At 45.8% G+C, this 19,467-nt stretch overlaps 1 pseudogene; it reads right to left on the reverse strand.

Moving 5' to 3' along the window:
- On the reverse strand, positions 1 to 18,434 carry LOC140455296 (zinc-binding protein A33-like; annotated as a pseudogene).
- Between the last annotated feature and the right edge of the window lie 1,033 nt (positions 18,435 to 19,467).

Genomic DNA, 19,467 nt, shown 5'->3' on the forward strand with positions numbered 1-19,467 from the left:
TTGGCTGTGGGATTTTTTTAATATTCACCCCCCACATGGGGTTTGGATCAAACTGTCCTTGATCGGAATGCAGTTCCAATACTGCAGCATTCCCTCAGTACTGCACTCGAGTGTCATTCTGGGTTTTTATGATCATGTCACACACAGCAAGCTCAGGCCACCTACATTCTCCTTCAAATTAGTAATACATGGGTCTCATCACAGCTCACTGCACAAAACCACTTGACACAGATCTCCAGTCAGAAAACACCCTCCCACCATAGATCCCATGTGACACCTCCTACTGTATCAGCCAGCCATGAGGGACATTGTTAAAGGCCTTGCTAACATCCACTTATGCAAAATTAACGAATCAGCAACCATCAATCTTCTTTGTCAATTCCTCAAAAAACTCAATGAAGTTTATCAGATGTGACCTCTCCTCTGCTTTGCCATTTAATAAGATGATAGCTCATCTGATCGTTCCCAACTTCACTTTCCAGCCTTAACTACATAACCTTTGATTTCCTTCCTCATGACAAATCTGTCAGTTTAAGCCTTGTATATATTAAATGGCCCAGCCTCAACAGCCCTCTGCAGCATCAAATTCTACACAAAAACTGAGAATGCTGGAGAAACTCAGCAGGTCTGGCAGCAGCTGAGGAGGAGTGAGAAATGTTTCAAATCCAGTATGACTCTTGTTCAGAGCTGTTTGTGTCTGTCCAGTGGGATGGTGTAGAAAAGTGTTGATTTATGTGATGGGTTAGAGAGGCTTCACAGTCCCTTTCTCAGCACAGAGGCACAGCCCTGCAATGTAAAAGGGAATTCAAGAAGATAACATGGAGTCCTTGGTCGACAGTGGGGAAGCTAATGCCTCAGCCTACTTGAAACCTAATTCATCAACCCTTTACATGATCTGGAAGGATCTGCACTTCACTGCCAATCGCAAGGTATCCCACAAAAACAAAAATTGCTCGAGAAATTGGAGCAGTGTCACTGAACCTAAATGTTGTCTCTTCTTTCTCTCCACTCACGCTGCCAGGTTGCTGATTCTCACCAGCAATTTCTGTTTCTGTAGCACACCTTGGCATGGAAAACTGAAGTTTGTAGCATACCTCACATTCAATGAACAAAGAATTGCAAAAGCTGGAAATCTGAAATTAAACAGAAATTGATGGAGAAACTGCTTTCTCTGCACAGATGCTGCCACACCTGCTGAGTTTCAGTATTCCTGGAACAGACTGATACAGAACATCATCTCAAAGATCCTCATTCTCTGCCACCCAGTCAAATTCATCTTCATGTTATCACTGGCATTTCATTCCATGGGCTTCAATTATACTTCTGAGTCTTTTATGTGACAATTTGTCAAAAGCCTTTTCAAGTCCAGGATCAAATTCACTCTGAATCCTAATTGTGTCTTCAGTCAAAAGCTCAATAAATTCATTAAACATGACTTGCTTTGAATAAATCAACACTGGCTTTTCTCGATTATCTAGAATTGCTTCACTGTGTTGAATATTATCCTTAAAATTTCCCACCACCGAGATTAATCTCACTGCCCTGTAACTATCACTCCATTGACTCAAAACAGTGAATTTTAAAATAATGCAAAATGAAGTTGGTTTGTGAGGTATAAGGATACATATTCTGGAGAAATTTACAAATTTTCCACCTTCTTTCCCCCAGACTGAGACTGACCCTCATCAGTTTACAGCTGGTTGGAGGCAGGGGGAATGGGGTGAAATTATGGGATGGATCTGTCAGTGCCCTTTAATCCCACAGATTGTCAAAGGGGCGGAGTTTTTCCCACCGTCATTGCCTCCGGAATTGAAGAAGGGGAAGAGCCTCTCGGTGAAAGTGTGGGTGAAAGTGTGGAGATGGGACATGGTGTCCGCATTGTAAAATGACACCTGTCCCCCCTCATAGTCCAGGAAAACCCCGATCTTCCGAGGATTCACACTTGGGGAGAGGGGGGTGTCTGAAGGTGAAGTGGCGGCAAAATAACCACATCCGGGTCCAAGCCACACAATCCAGAATCCGGTCTCCGGGTTCAGTCCGATCCCCCCTTTCCTCTTCACTGACTCTCGGACCACTCCCAGAAACCACTCAGTCTTCTCCCCCACATCCACCTCCCAGTAATGTCTCCCTGATGTGAATCCCTCTGATCCCAGGACACAGAGCCAGGAATCAAATCTCCCCAAGGAGTCAGGGAGCGGCTGCCGTTTGCCTCCGAGTCTCACACTGGTCCGGTCCTCAGACAGGATTAGCTGGGGGTGCGCTGTGTTCGGATCCAGAGTCAGAGAGGCTGGAGCTGGGGGAGAGATCAAATAACACCGTCAGACAGAGAGAGGGAGGGAGAGGCCAGTGAGAGTGGGGGGAGCAGGAAGTGAAGGTTGGAGAGATAGAGGGGGAATGGGAGTGGAGGGGGAGAGAAGGAGAATGTGGAAAAGGGGAGTTTGAAAGAGGCGATGGTCATGGAAAGGGGAGTGAGTGAGGGAGAGTGCAGTGAGTGATGAGAGTGGAGGAATGAGGAGGAAGGATGAGTAAAGTGGAGGGCTGGGAGGGAGGAGTGGGTGAGGTGAGAGGGATCATTTGGAGGAGAGTGGGCGGGGAAATGAGGAAGTGCACAGGAAGAACAGGAGGGCGGGGAAGGTTAAAGAGAGGGCGAGAGCGAGGAGATGTAAGATAGAGGGTGGACAGTGAGGAGAGGTGGGAGAGAGAGTGGAGGGCAGAGTGAAGGGGTGTCATGAGACAGAAAAGTGTGAAGAATGAGGGGGAGCTTAGAGAGAGGTGAGCAATGGGACGTTTGAGTGCTCGGGTGAGAGTGATGGGAGGGGTAAGTTGAGGGAGTGGGAGGGAGAGAGCAAGTTGGGGAGTACAGCATCATCTGGGGAGCCAGGAGAAGTGGGGAAAATATGGGGGAATTGTGGGGATGGGAAGTGTGATGGTAGTGGCACAGGTTAGAATGTGCTGGGGAGGGTAAACTGAAGCAGAAGGTGAGGGGAGAATGAGTGGCAGATAGTGTAGCAGAATCAGAGGGAGAAGAAGCCTAGGATTTGGGGAGGGAGAGTGAGAGCAAGTGGGTATGAGACAGTATAGGGGAGTGTCAGATGGTGGGGCCAGGAAAGGGAGGGGAGAGTGATGAGCAGAGTGAGGGGTACAGGAGAGGTGGGGGAGAATGAAGGGGTTAGTGAGAGTAAACAGTATGGACAGGGTGGGGTGAGGAAGAGGAGAGACTGAGAGTGAGGGATGGGGAATGGACTGGAATGTGAGATGGCTAGGTCCAGGAGGAAGACATGACTGAGGAGGGGAGAGTGAGGGTGATGGAAGGAGAAAGGAAGAGTGAGAGGAAGGGCAGAATGAGAAGAGGGGAAAGTGGTGGGCAAGGGAGAACAGGGGAGGGGGCAATAACAAGATGGAGGGAACATGAGCCTGAGGGAAATGGAGATTGGGGAGGAGGGGTCAGTAAGTGGAAAGTGGATGAATGCAAGAGGAAGGGGAAAAGTGAGATAATGTGAGTGGGTGGGAATGGGGATAGTGATGGGAGGCAGGAGTGATGGGCAACAAGGGAATGGGGAGACGGAGGGAGGGTATAGTGATGTTGCATTTGCAAGGGAGGGTTTAGGGAAGTAGGAGGGAATCATCATGATGAATGGGAGGAAATGAGGGGAGGTTTTTAACCTCAGGGCAGGGGATGGGAGAGCAAAGAGATGGGGGAAGTAATGAAAGTGGGAATGAGTGTAAGCTGAGTAAGGATGTGGGAGAAGATGTGGAGGTTTTGTGAGGGAAGGGGCCAATTTGGGATGGGGTGGGGAGAGTGAATGACAGTGTAGAATGGGAGGGTGAGGACAGGAGGTCTGCAAAATGAGTGGACATTTGAGGTTTGGAGGTTGGGAGAGTGAGTGGGAGGGTTGAGAGATGGAGATACGGTGAGTGAGGGAGGTGAGAGTGAGGAGGAAGGGATGGCTGAGCTGGAGGGGAGAAATACAGGTTCCTTTTGGCCATGGGAGGGTGAGTGAGTGGGAGAGGAGAGTGAGTGTCAGGGAATGAGGGGGAGGGGAGGGTTAAGAGTACCACGTATTAATTCGTATGTGGAAATGAGAGAGAACAAAATAAGGACTTGTGAGAATTCTGGAGGTGAATGCATTGGAGACGAGGTGGAGTTTGTGGGGAAGAGGAGAGTCAAGATGAAGGGAGTGTAGGATGGGGGTTTTAAAGAAAGGAGAGAGTTTGGTCTCGGAAGTTGAGGAAGTCTGTGGAACGTGAAAGAGGTGAGTGAATTTGAGGATGAGGTGGAGGGGAGATAAGTGGAGGCATGACTGAAGGGGAGGGGAGTGTGAGGAGGCAAGATTAAAATGGAGGGGAGAGTCAGGTGTGGGGGAAATCATGGCAGAGTGATTATGGAGGAACGGAGGAGATGGAGAAGGCAAATGTGAGATGGGAATGAGGGGCAATGTGAGGTAGAGAGAGAGCAAAGCGAGGTTGAGAGGACAGTTACCAGATTGGGAAGCTGTGCTCGAGAGGATAGTGAGGAAGACGGAAGAGTGAGCTGAGAGGGTGTGAGGAGTGAGCATGTGGGGGCTGTGAGATTGAGGGGGAAGGGGAGAGCAGGAGGAAGTGATGCAGCATTGATGGGAAGGGAGATTGGAAAGTCTGGCCAACTAGAGTGTAAAGGAGAGCTGGAGTGGCAAGGACAGTGAAGTTTGGAGAGTGAGGTGGAGGGGAGAGGGACTTGTGAAGGGTGGACAATGAAGGGAGGGTGGGGGAGGACTGAATGGTGAACAATCAAGAGGAATGGATGGATGTTGGGAATTTGGAGGTGAATGGGATGGAGAGTGGAGAATACAGTGAGGGTGTGGACTGTCAGACTAAGGGACAGTTAATAGCAGGTATAAACCAGGAGGAGAATGAGGTCAGGGGGAGATTGACTGGGATGGGAAGCTGAGCTAGAGGGGAGAGTGAATGAGAGGGAAGTGTGTGTGGAGAGTGAGCAGGAAGGACTAGAGGGAGTGGGAGTCATGGGGATGTGGATAGAGAGAGTGGGTCAGAGATGGGAGTGGGAAGTGAGCAGAGGGGAGACATGAGAGCAGGAGAGAGTGGGGTGGGAGATCAGGAGGGAATGTTGGTTAGAGGTAGGGAGTGGAGAGTGAGATCCATAGAAGAGTGATGGAGAGGGAGGAGGAGGAGAGTGGGGCCTGTATAATGATGGAAGGGGAATGCAGTGAGGGATAGGGACAGGAGAGAGTGATGAGATGAATAAAGAGCTAGGCTGTCAGGTCATGAGTGTGGAGGAGGTGAGAGGCAGGGGGTAAAGGAAATTAAGAGGGAAATTGGCAGCGAGGGGAATGAAAATGAGGAGAATGACTCAGAGGAGGAGAATCCAGGAAGAGGGGAGGAGAGAGTGAAAGGGAGATGTGTGGGGGAGGGCCAAGAGAGTCGGGGTGAGTGAGAGGAGTGACAATGATGCTCCTGAAACAAGTTTAGGTTGTCCTTGGCTTTTTCCAGAGGGGTCAGAAACACAAACCTTCCTATGTGTCTGGTTTGTATGGGCTTTAGGGCCAATTTGATGATAGCTAACAGAGGCTACTTCAGGCAAGACACATTCAAGTTTTACAAAACTTTGGTGGCATGGTAGCACAGTGGTTAGCACTGCTGCCTCACAGCGCCAGAGACCTGGGTTCAATTCCCGTCTCGGACAACTGTCTGTGTGGCGTTTGCACATTCTCCCAGTGCCCCCTCCTCTGGGTGTGCTGGTTTCCTCCCACAGTCGAAAGATGTGCAGATTAGGTGAATTGGCCATGCTAAATTGCCCATAGTGTTAGGTGTAGGGGAATGGGTCTGGGTGGGTTGCTCTTCAAAGGGTTGGTGTGGACTTGTTGGTCTGAAGGGCCTGTTTCCACAGTGTAAGTAATTGAATCTTTAAAAAAAACATTTTGACACTGAAAGGAGAGTGACCAATTCTCCCAGATCAACTTTGGTTTTGGTTTGGTTTTAGCAAGCAGCCACGCTGATCCTCTCTCTCTCTCTCTCTCTCTCTCTGATGTCTCTCCTGTGAGAACCTGGGTTTGATTTTTCCTTTTTTTTGCCAAGGGGGTGTTCATGGGGATGTTGTAAATATTTGGAACAGCATCATTACGTTGCAATAGAGTTGTTTCAGTTTTTAAATACTTACGTTATTCTAAATTTGGTTTTTGTTCATGTGTAAAGAAATACTGCTTTGTCTCAAACTGAGTGGTTGGGCCAGCTGCATCTCTCCTGGAATATCCACTGTCCACCTACTGAAAACAATTAGAAATGTTAGGTCTGGGCTACCTTCTTGAAATGTTTTGAGGGAGTTTGGCCTGGTCCATTACAGGGGAGTGAAGAGTCAGGGGAATGTGAGTGTCAGGGATTTAGAATGATGTGGGAGAGTAATTGGAGAGTTGGCTGGAAGAGAAAATGAGGGGAAGTGTGATTGAGAGGGGAGAGGGAGGATGAGTGGATATGAGTAATTGGGTCAGGGGAGTGTTGTGTTGACTGTAAAGGGTAAGGAGAGAGAGGGGCAGGGGGAGAGTGATTGACATTAGAGCTTGCAGGGAGCTGGGGAGTAGGTTGGGGTGTGGAGTGGGGAGGGGAGTGTGAGGAAGAAAGGTCAATGAAGGAGAAGTGTAAGAGATTTGGGGCATTGTTGAAAGGAGTTGTTTTGCTGGAGGGAGGGACTGAGGGTGAAGAGGGAGAGGAGATGGGGTTGGAAGCAAGATTGAGGAGATAGGACAACTTTGGGATGGTGGATGGCAGTTTGTGGGGTGAGAGAATGGGGGATAGAGTGAGGCCTGAGCAATGTGAGGAGGAAGGGAGTTTTCACAAGGAAGAATTTTAAAAACAAAGAGCGTTATTTAAACAGAGAAGACCTGCAGAATTGTGAGATACAGAGTGATCTGGGTGTTTGAGTATGTGAGTCAGAAAATGTTAGGATGCAGGAACAGTGAGTAATTAAGAAGGTTAATGGGAAGTTAACCTTTATCTCAAGATAAGATGAACTTAACAGTAAAAATGATATGTTTCAGCTATAGTGAGAATTGGTAGAGAGAGAGAGAGAGAACCTGCGCTGTTACTATCATCTGTATCACACACCAGCTGTCCAGCCGACTGAACTAATCACCCGACATAGCCATAGATTAATACAGCCCTTCAGCCCATTGTGGAAATGCTAGTCATCAAGGGTCTATCAAGTTCTATTGCATTTCCCAGCAACTAAGGAACTTAGGGAAATAAATAGTGATGTCTTGGAAAGAGTTCATATTACAGAAGAGGATGTGCTGTGGAGGTCTTCAATTGTACAAAGCTAGTTAAATCCCCAGGACCGTATCAGGTGTTTACCAGAAACTAGGGAAGAGATTGCTGCACCCCTTACTGATATACTTGTATCATCAACAACCACAGGTGAGGTGCCAGAACTGGAGGCCGGCTAATTTAGTGCCATTATTTGAGAAAGGCTGTTTGGAAAAGTGAGGGATCTATAGACCAGTGAGCTTTACACCAGTGGTAGGTAAGTTATTGGAGTGGGTGAGACAGGATATACATGCAATTGGAAAGGCAAGGACTTAATAGGAATAGTCAACATGGCTTCACAAGTGGGAAATCGCATTTTGATTGAGTTTTTTTTGAAGAGGTAACCAAGAAGCTGGATAAAGACAGTAATATACGTGGTCGAGATGGACTTCAGTAAAGCATTCAACAAGTGTTTTGCATGGTAGACTGGTTAGTAAGGTTAGATCACATGGGATCCAGGGGAAGGGAGCCAATTCAGTACAAAATTGGCTTGAAGTAGGAGTCAGAGGGTGATGGTATGACTGGAGGCCTGTGACTAGTGGTGTGCCACACAGGTCAAGGTTGGGTCCCACTGCTTTTGGTCATATGTATAAATCATTTGGGTGTGAACATACGAAGCATAGTTAGTACGTTAGAGACAAAAAATTGCAGATGCTGGAATCCAAGGTGGACATGCAGGAGGCTGGATGAACACAGTAAGCCAGGCAGCATCAGGAGATAGAGGAATGAGGAAGGGTTGCATCTGAAACATTGAATACTCCATCCCCTAATGCTGCCTGGCTTGCTGTATTCTTCCAGCCTCTTGCTTGTTAGTAAAGTGGCAGATGACATGAAAATATCGTATAGTGGGCTAAGATGGAGTTTAATTTAGATAAATGTGAGGTGTTGTATTATGGTCAGGCAAATCAGGCCAGTTGATGGTGGGACCCTGGGGAGTGTTACTGAGCAGGAGACCTGGGGGAGCAGATACATGATTCCTTGGGATGGAGTTGCAGGTGGACAGTGTGGTGAATAGGGAGTATGGCACACTTACCTTCATTTTTGGAGTGCTGAGTGTTGGAATGTTGGAGTGTAAAGTTGTGACTGTGAAGGCCATTGGTGAGGCACATTGGAGTGTAGTTCTGGTCACCATTCTATGGGGTAAGTATGTTGTGAGGCTCGAGAGTGTGTGGAGGCGATTTACAGGGGTGTTGCTGGGTCTGGAGGGTTTGAGTTTTAGGGTATGGCTGAATAGGCTGAGACATCTTTCCCTGGAATGTCGGACGCTGAGGGGTGACCTTATCAAGGTTTATCAAACCATGAGGGGGATGGATAGGGTGAATAGCCAATGTATTTTTCCCAGGGTAGGTGACTCCAAAAGCAGAGGGCATAGGTTTATGGTGAGATGAGAAAGGTTTAAAAAGAACCTGTGAATTAACTTTTTCACGCAGAGGGTGGTCCGTGTATGGAATAAGCTGCCAGAAGTAGTGGTGGAGATGGGATTAATGACAACATTTAAAGGGCATCTGTATGGGTACATGAATAAGAAGGATTTAGAGGGATATGAGGCAAATGCTGACATATTGAATGAGGTCGGTTTGGGATAGCTGGTCAGTGCAGACTGATTGGATGGAGGCGTCTGTTTCCATCCTGTGTGACACTATCATTCCATCTGAATAACGTCCTAAATGTTGCAAAGATTTCTGTCTCCTTTCAGGCAGTGAGTTCCTGAGGCTGATAGCCATCCAGGGTAAAAATATCATCCTTAATCCCCCTCGCAAACCCCTGCTCCTTCTCTTCAATCTATGTACCTGTTATTGCCCAAAGCATTAAGAGGAAAAGTACCCTCCTGTCTATCCAGTCTGTCACCCTCATAACTTTCATCAGGTTCTCCCCTCAGCCTTCTCTGTTTCAATGAAAACATCCCCAGCCGATGGAGTCTGTCTTCAGAGGTGAAACGCTCCAGCCCAGGCAACATCTTGGTGAATCTCAGCTGTTCCAGCCCTGCCCTGTCTCCTGTTGGATTTTCTACACACTGCCTTAAATAGGTCACATGGAGACATTTTAAGAATTCTGTCCTGTCCGAGCCCTTCACAATCTGCCTGTCCCAGTGCATACAGGGGAAGTTCAATTCCCCTGATATTATTACCATTTGTTTTAGCACTTTTCTGAGATTTGCTACACATCAGCATTTAATCTATCTCTGATTACACTCTACAGCACACTCCCAACAATGTAATTCCCAATTTTTATAAAGTTCTCCCTATGTGGCCTCAGTGGAGTGGAAAATGAGACACTGTTCTTCCAGTTTGTGCTGATCCTCGAGCTGGATGAACATATCTCATTTCCCACTTGGGGACCCTGCAGCCTTCAAAACTCAGAGTTGAAATCAATAATGTTTGGATTTGAACAATTTCTTCCACGTTTTACTCACACGGATACTCTACGCTCTGTCATGATATGGGCTAATTTCATGACCCCTTTTTAATCTCCTGCATTGTTATAGAACATAGAACATAGAAGAATACAGCGGAGTACAGGCCCTTCGGCCCTCGATGTTGCGCCGATCAATGCCCACCTAACCTACACTAACCCACTATCCTCCATATACCTATCCAATGCCCGCTTAAATATCCATAAAGAGGGAGAGTCCACCACTGCTACTGGTAGGGCATTCCATGAACTTACAACTCGCTGAGTGAAGAACCTACCCCTAACATCAGTCCTATATCTACCCCCCCTTAATTTAAAGCTATGCCCCCTTGTAATAGCTGATAGCTGTTATTAGAAACAATGAAATGTATAATTACCCCCAGTGTCACTGAACTTTTCCACGACAAAAAATATCATTCAAACTGATGATATTTTCATCATTGCAATGATGTTTCTGTGACCTCACTGTTCACAGATTGATTCTCTCATTTCCAACATTACAACAGGGAATATTTATCAAAAACATACAGTGGTTCAGAAACTCTTTGGGTTATGCTATGGGCACATGGGCGATATTTGAAGACAATTTGATTTATCATACTCTCCTCTGTCATGAATTCCTTTGTTACCAGGATTTGCGTTAATTATTCACATGACTATTCATTGCTCCTTTATTTTCTATTTAGTCCCATATTCCCAACATCACAAATCATACACTTCCCTCATCTGGAAGTGAAGGCAGTTTTCCAGATGCCTGTTTCCTCCTGCAGGACCACCCAGCACCTTCTCACATTCCGAACTCTTGGAAAACAGACCGTGAAACACTGCACTGAATCAGAACCCTCACGTTGAATTAGGCCTCTGATCAAACTCATGGAGCAGCAATTGGGTTCACTGCTTGATCAATGAGATTACTGAAAATATTGAAACAGTGGGTCAATGGTTAGCATTGCTGCCTCACAGCACCAGGCATCTGGGTTCAATTCTAGCCACACGTGATTGTGTGGAATTTGCACATTCTCCCATGTCTGTAGGATTTCCTCCCACAGTCCAAAGATGTGCAGCTTTTGTCTATTGTGCCCATGGATGAGTAGGCTTGTTGGATCAGCCATGGCAAATATTGAGTTTCAAGGATATAGTGGGGATTGGGTCCAGGTGGGATGCTCTTCAGAGGGTCAGTGTGGACTCGATGGACTCAATTGCCTGCTTCCGTACTGGAGGGATTCATTGATTCTATCAGTCTCACTAACACTCCCCTTTTCACACTCCCCTTACAGATATTTATAAATGTTTGACGATGTTAAATCTATGGATATTTATCAGATTCAGCAGGTCTGGCAGCATCTATGGTCAAAAATCAGAGTTAATGTTTAGAATTGAGTGACCCTTCCTCAGAAGTCATGGTAGCTAGGAAAATGTTGGTTTATATTCAGAAGGTAGAGTGGGGGAATGGGTAAGGAGTAAATAATAGGTGGGGATAGAGCCCAAAGAGAGAGAAGAGCAGTTAAGCAGACAAAGGAGTGAATAATGATTTGGCTGGAAGGTTGAATAGCTGTTAATGGAGACTGTTAGTGGGTTACAATGGGTGGTGCCTAATAGCAAACTCTGTGCTAACAAGGCCTTGTTGTGTGTGTTATGGTAACAACATGGGAGAGCTCAGACCCCAAAGTTATTGAATTCAATATTGAGTCTGGAAGCTTCAGGATCCCCTTCCGAAAAATGAAATGCTGTTCTTCCAGCTTGCACTGAGCTTCACTGGAGTACTGCAGCAAGCCTGAGACAGAGGTGTTGGCCAGGTTACACAGTGGTGTGTTAAAAGGCAACTGGAAGTTCAGAGACTTTTTTGGCAAACAGAAAGCAAGCGTTCTGTAAAGTGATCACACAATCGACCCTTTATATCCCCAATAGAGAGGAGGCCACATTGTGAGCAGCAAATGCAGTAGGCTAGATTGTGAGAAGTGCAGGCAGGTGGAAGATGTGTTTGGGTCCTGGGATACTGAGGAGGGAGGAAGTAAACAGAGAGATGTTACACCTTCGGTGGTTGCAGGGGAAGGTGCGGTGAGGCTGTGAGGGGTGTTGGAAGTAACCGGGGTGTCCCAAAGGGAATAGTTCCTGCGAGAGTCTGACAAGGGATAGGAGGTGTGTAGTATTTGGTGGTGGCACCTCGCTGGAGTTAGTGGAAATGACAGCAAATGATTTTCTGGATGGGAATGTTGGTGGGATGGTAAGTAAGTGTGATAGCTTTACATCTGTTGTGGGTAAAGTGTTGGAAAAAAGGTTATAAGAGATAGGATTTACAATCATTTAGAGAGGAATAAATTGATTGGGGATAGTCAACACAATTTTGCGAAGGGTGGGTTGTGCCTCATAAACCTTATTGAGTCCTTTGAGAAATTGACCAAACAGTTGGATCAATGTAAAGCAGTTGATGTGGTGTATATGGATTTCAGTTAAGCATTTTATAAAGTTCTCCATGATAGGCTATTGCACAAAATACGGAGGCATGAGATTGGGGGTGCTTTAGCGGTTTAGATCAGAAATTGGCTAGCTGGTTGAGGGGACATGTTCATTCTGGAGTTTAATTGCTAGTGGTGTACCACAAGGGTCTGTTTTGGGGCCACTGCTGTTTGTCATTTTTATAAATAATCTAAATGAGGGCATAGAAGGATTGGTTAGTAAATTTGTGGATGACACTAAAGTCAGTGGAGTTGTGGATAGTGCTGAAGGATGTTGCAGGTTACAGAGGGTCATAGATAAGCTGCAGAGCTTGACTAAGAGCTGCAAATGGAGTTTAATGCAGAAAACTGTGAGGTGATTCACTTTGGAAGCAGCAACAGGAATAAAGAGTACTGGGCTAATCGTAAAATTCTTGGTGGTGTAGTTGAACAGAAAGAGTTGCCACCCAGGCTGATAGGGTCGTTAAGAAGGCATTCAGTGTGTTAGCTTTCCTTGGTAGAGGGATTGAGTTTCAGAGCCACAAGGTCATGCTGCAGCTGTACTTGGAGTATTGCGTACAGTTCTGGTCATTGCATTATAGGCAGGATGTGGAAGCTTTGGAAAGGGTGCAGAGGAGATTTACTTGGATGTTGCCTGGTATTGCGGGAAGCTCTTATGAGGAAAGGCTGAGGGATTTGAGGCTGTTTTCATGAGAAGAATATTGAGACATGACTTAATTGTGACATATAAGATAATCAGATGGTTAGATATGGTGGACAGTGAGAGCTTTTTCCTCAGATGGCGATGGCTAACACGAGATGACATAGCTTTAAATTGAGAGGTGGGAGATATAGGACAGATGTCAGAGGTAGTTTCTTTACTCAGGGAGTATTAGGGGCGTGGAATGCACTGCCTGCAACAGTAGTAGACTTGCCAACTTTAAGGGCATTTAAATGGTCATTGGATAAACATATGGATGAAAATGGTATAGTGCAGAATAGATAGGCTTCAGATTCGTTTCATAGGATGGCGCAACATCAAGGGCCAAAAGGCCTGAACTGCGCTGTAATGTTCTATGTAAGCCTAAGGGAAACCCTATTGCTGTTGCAGGGTGGGGAAGAGAGGGATACGTGCGGAAGTGTGGAACATGGGCTGGTCCCAATTCAGGGCCCTGTCTGCTGGGGAATCGTCAGTTGAGAAAGAAGGTGGACATTGTAGCCATGTACCCTAGACATCTGTGGGAAACTAGGGAAGTGATTGCTGCACCCCTTACTGAGATACCTATATCATCGATAGTCACAGGTCAGGTGCTGGAAGAGTGGAGGTGTGAAGGGAAAACCAGGGAACTGTAGACCAGTGATCCTGATATCAGTGGTGGGCAAGTTGCCAGAGGGAATCCTGAGGGAAAGGGTTTACTTGCCTTTGGAAAGGCAAGGGCTGGTTAGGGATGGTCAAAATGCCTTTGAGCATGGCAAATCATGTCTCATGAACTAGATTGAGTTGTCTAAAGAAGTAACAGCGTGGATTGATGAGGGATCAGCAATGGACCTGATCTACACAGATGTCAGTAAGACCTTCGACAAGGTTCCTCATAGTAGACTGGTTAGCAAGGTTAGATCTCATGGAATACAGGGAGAACTAGCCATTTGGATAAAGAACTGGCTCGAATGTAGAAGACAGAAGGTGGTGGTGGAGGGTTGCTTTTCAGACTGGATGATTTGGATGTGAACATAAGAGGTATAGTTATTAAGTTTGCAGATGACACCAAAATTGGAAGTGCAGTGGACAGTGAAGAAGGTTATGTCAGAGTACAACAGGATTTGATCAGATGAGCCAATGGATCAAGGATTGGCAGATGGAGTTTAATTTAGATAAATGAGAAGTGCTGCTTTTTGGAAAGGCAAATCTTTGCAGGACTTGTACACTTAATGGTAAGGTCCTGCAGAGTATTGCTGGACAAAGAGACCTTGGAGTGCAAGTTCATAGTTCATTGAAAGTGGAGTTGCAGGTCAATAGATAGTCAAGAAGGCATTTGGTATGCTTTCCTTTATTGGTCAGAGCTTGCGTATTAGAGCTGGGGGTCCATGTTGCAGCTGTACAGGATATTGGTTCAGCCACTTTTGGAATATTGTGTGCAATTCTGGTCTCCCTTCTATCAGAAGGATATTGTGAAACTTGAAAGGGTTCAGAAAGGATTTACAAGGATGTTGCCAGGTTTGCAGGATTTGTGCCATGGGGAGAGGTTCAATAGGTTGGGGCTGGTTTCCCTTGAGCATCAAAGGCTGAGTGGTGACCTTATAGAGTTTATAAAATCATGAGGGATATGATAGGATAAATAGACAGGGTTATTTTCCCCTGGGGTGAGGGTGTCCAGAACTAGAGGGCATAGGTTTTGGGTCAGTGGGGAAAATATAAAAGAGACTTAAGGGGTAACTTTTTCATACAGAAAAAGTGTGTGTATGGAATGAGCTGCCAGAGGAAGTGGTGGAAGATGGTAAATTCACAACATTTTAAAGGCATTTGGATGTGTTCATGAATTGGAAGGGTTTAGATGGATATGGGTCAAGTTTTGCCAAATGGGAGTCGATTAGATTAAGGTATCTGGTCAGCATGGATGAGTTGGACTGAAGGGTCTGTTTCTGAGCTGTACATCTCGATGACTCTATGATTCTAAGTATATACTCTACACACAACCAACAGGATCAATGTTATACACAAAATACCATGTGAAGACTGACAAGAACACTATATTAGCAAACAAGGAGCTGGAGCAGCACAGCAAGCCAGGCAGCATCAGAAGGTGGAGAAGGCAATGTTTTGGGTATAACCCTTCATTGGGCAAACAGGAAGGAAATTAGCCACTAGGGTTCAAAACCACAAACTAGCCACCAAGTGACGTGATCATCTAGCACTTATATGACTTCACATTGACAATGACAAACACCAATTCGACTGAGACAATATATCCATTCTAGGACAAGCCAAACAGAGACATGTCAGAGGAATTCCTGGAAGCCTTGCACTAATCCCAGAACTCCATTCACAAACAGGAAGAGTTGGACCCCATTTACCAATCACTAAGAAACAAAACCAGCAACAAAAATGGAAATGGTACCACCAACCCCAGCAGAGTGGGACAGAACACCAACACTTCATCGAAGGCACCCTGATGATGTGACTGAGAATAGGGATGAAACATCTGTGAACTAACTTGCCAGCTCAGCAAGGAAGTTAACAATCTGTTCATAACCTGAGCTACAAATCTTTGCAAATACGCTGAAGGAAGTTTCTCAAAATATTGTTCTGTCTCCCAGAATTAACAACACCTGATGTGAAGGCTTAAACTGGTACCTGAGAGTCCCTGCATAACTGGATTTATCATCAAGAAAATGAATACATGTGTTTACCTGGGTGAATGGTGTGTACCATTTCTTTCCAGACTGTGTACTGTAAAGGGCCAGAGAACTTTCCAATAGACAGAGAGGGATCGGCAGCTGAGAATTTGTTCTTGTTGTCACCAACCCTATGAATATTGAACAGATTACATTACAAGTTATGAAATTACTTAAATGTTTAAGCTTTCAGCATTGTTCACATTTCAGTCAATGGGCCAGAAATGTTCATCTTATTTTTGTAAATTGATTCAAATAGAATTCGATAATACAAGGGCAATGATCGGAAACCCCGCAGATCCAGAGAAAGGCCCATATCCCAATAACAGTTCAGTTACTGATACATCACATTGCACCATGTGTAATACGCGGGATCCACAACCCTCCGAGAATTTTGCTGCTCTATTTCTGGCCTCTTGACTACCTCTGATTTTAGTCTCTCCCCCCCATTGGAGGTTGGACTTTCAGTTGCCGAGTGCCTCAGCTCTGGAATTCCCTCTCTGAACCTTTCTATCTCTCTATTCCTCTTTCCGCCTCTAAGTTGCACTACAAACTGCACCAATGATCTGGATTAATAGTTCAGTGTGACTTTTCTATAATTTCCAACACTCCTGTAAAGTACCTCAGAACATTACATTACATTAATTAGGATTTATTTTCTGATTTTGGATTTATTGTATCCTTTATAAAGTCTAGGTGCAATTAGTGTTGTAAAAAGTGAAACAAAATAATTCTCCCTTTAAACTCTGACTGCTTCGGGTTGGTCAGGAGCCATGCAGGGACAGGGATGGCCATTCCCTGGAAACGTGGGTCCCGTGTCTCTCTCGGGGTCAGGAGGAAGGGCACAGTCACACAAACAACACAAATCAGGGCTGTGATCACTTCCAGCCTGAGCACCAGGTTGTACTATTTCCAGGCACGTTGTCATTGTTCGCAATATCATGGAACAGTTTTATCAAAGCTAATACTGTTTGAACCCTGTAACAATCTTATCAGAAAAAAAACCACTTGTTTATGAACCATAACTGGAGTTACTGTCACCCAATAAATGACCTTTTAGAGCTGCGACAATAACCAGGAAATAACCCCATAATACCCCGCCCCTGAGTGATTGAGCAAGTTGTGCAGAATTTCAGTAAAGAGCATGTCCTACCTTCTCTGCTGACAAGCTTCCTCCTGAAAGAAATGAATCACAAACAGTGAGGATGGCAGTAACAGATTTCAGGAGGAGACAGACACGCTGCTGAAATGAGCAGACACAACACGGAAGTGTAAAGTGATATATTTTGGAAGGAAGACTGAGGAGAGGGTAAAATAATCCGGTATTCCCGAAACGCATCAGAGTGTAGAAGCGATTAATTCAGTGACAGCGTCGCAATAATCCAGTCATAGATTGAATTGAATACTTTTTTTTAGCAATTGCTTTATTAATTAACAAGTACCATGAGTTTTTTTTGTAACTGGGTGAAATTTCCATTACCTAACCTGGAACATATTCCCTCACCTTCAGAATTATGAGCTCGTCTTTATGCTCCATCCGTTTCTGCAACTTTAAGAGATCCTCCTCAATAGAATTTAAATTCTCCTGAATCTCTCGAAGGTTTTTCTCCATTGGTTCTACAATCCTCTCCTCTTCTTCCCTGAGATCTCTGAGTAAACGCTGCTCTTTCTCAGTGAGAAGCTGGTGCATTTTAGTGAACTCGGATGTGATGTGGGTCTGCAGACTGCTCGCCTGTTCCTACCAAATGAAATGTGAAACCTCATTAATGTCCCGCGATAAAGGGAACAAAACTAACCGAGATCCCAGAGAATCAGCACAGGGAGAGCTCACCCTCACTTCGGAAATCTTCCGTTTCTGGGTCAGTTCCGCTTGTTGAACCGCCGATTTCTTCTCAGTGAGAGAATCTAAGGAAGATTTTACCTTTTTCTAGGATTTGGAGAGAAATTACAGAGTTAGATGCGTTAGTTCAGGTGTTGGATCAGGAATGTGTGAAACGCGCAGTTCATGACATATTCTCTCTTTTACCTTGTATATTTCAACAGCCTCATTTATCGGCAGGAAGCGGTGCTCTCTGTGTTCCCGCGAATCTCTACAAATCAGACAGATCAATTTCTTGTCAGTTTCACAAAACAGTTTCAGATCTTCCTGATGTTTCTCACAGTGAGGTTTACTTTCCTTCTCCATCGGATCCAGCTTTAATTTTCGATACTCCTCGGCCAGATTCGCTAAGGCCCGATTTTCCCTGAGGTTTCTTTCCGGAAATTCCTGTCTACATTGAGGGCAGGAGTTTATCTCCTTCTTTTCCCAACTCTGGGTGATACAGGAGCGGCAGAAGTTGTGTCCACAATCCAGTATAACCGGATCGGTGAAGAAATCCAGACAAATGGGACAAACTGTCTCCTCGGTCAGTCTCAGGAGCTCCTGTCTGGAAGCCATGATCAATCTCAGCACTTCCTGATTCAAACTGTTCCCAGTCTCACTGTTCCTGCGCAGGTAAACACGTTCAGGTCATCGATTTCCCGATGAATTTTACTGCAAACAATCATTACTTTCCACTTTATTCTCCCGATATTCTGACAGAGACGAAACGAAATATTCATATATTGAAGAAAAAAACGCAACTCGAACAGGGAGAGGGTGCCGGGAGGGTGAAGACCCAGAGAGTGCTGTCCCTTGGGGAGGGGCAGAGAGAGAGAGAAAAACAGAGAGGGGGGCGGGGGTGGAGATGGGCGGGGAGCGAGTTTTCCCTGAATTTTGCTGAACTCACTGCCCACGATAAACCCTCTGGGGCAACCCGGTGTGAGGTCCAGATCACTGAGCTGGGTTGTGTGAATGACTGCGCCCGCTCACCCTCAAACACAAAGTATTAGATATCGAGAAAATGAGACGACAGAGACGGAGGCAGTCTGTCCGGGGATCCGGTCTGTAAGACTCTTACATTTAAATATCGTCTTTCACAACACTAAGATTTATCAAGGTAAAATCACACAACACCGGGGTATAGTCCAATAGGTTTATCTGGAAGGACAGGCTTTCGCTGCTCCTTCGTCAGGGAGCTACTGGGGCAGGATCACAGGACACAATTTTTTTTAAACAAATGTTGCGATGTATTGAACAAACCCAGATTGCTGTTAAGTCTATCATCACTTAAAACGGGTTGCAGGTTTCGATTGATTAATATGTAAATCCCAGAACTTGATTCAAGTCACAGTCCCGAGATAACTTTCGGTTTCATTTTTAAAATAAAGTAGCATCTCAGCTCAGACACTGCATGAAAGGTGTGAGGTTAGAGTGTGTCTGTATTCCAACCGGGAGGCAGACTGATTTTGCAGCAGCAGCAGCGGGAGCGGGGAGAGTGAGGAGCTGGGTGGGAGCGGTCGAATTGCGCTCTGGGAAGATGAGTGAATTGATTTATTTGGGTTCAACCCTCCCATTCCCCACCCCACTCTGGGCTCGCCTTCATTCTCCACACCCCTCTCTCTCATGCCACCTTTCAATCTCATTTCCTTTCTCTCTCTCTCACTTTTCTCCCTCCCCATTCCTCCGCCTTACCCATCCTTCCTCATCCCTCCACTCTCAACACTCACTGCACTCCCCCTCACTCACTCCCCTTTCCCTGACTAACCCCTGCTTCAAACTCCCCCTTTTCAGACTCACTTTATCTCGCCTCCGCATTCATCCCGCTCCCTTCATCCCTCACCCCTCACTTCCTGCTCCCCTCACTGTCTCTGGCCCCTCTCTCTGACGGTGATATTTGATCTCTCCCCCAGCTCCAGCCTCTCTGACTCTGGATCCGAACACAGCCCATCCCCGGCTCATCCTGTCTGAGGGCCGGACCAGTGTGAGACTCGGAGACACAAAGCAGCCGCTCCCTGACTCCCCGGAGAGATTTGATCCCTGGGAATGAGACACTGTGTGACTGATTCGCGGATG

Source organism: Chiloscyllium punctatum, chromosome 30 (assembly GCF_047496795.1).
Source record: "Chiloscyllium punctatum isolate Juve2018m chromosome 30, sChiPun1.3, whole genome shotgun sequence".
Lineage (NCBI taxonomy): Eukaryota > Metazoa > Chordata > Chondrichthyes > Orectolobiformes > Hemiscylliidae > Chiloscyllium > Chiloscyllium punctatum.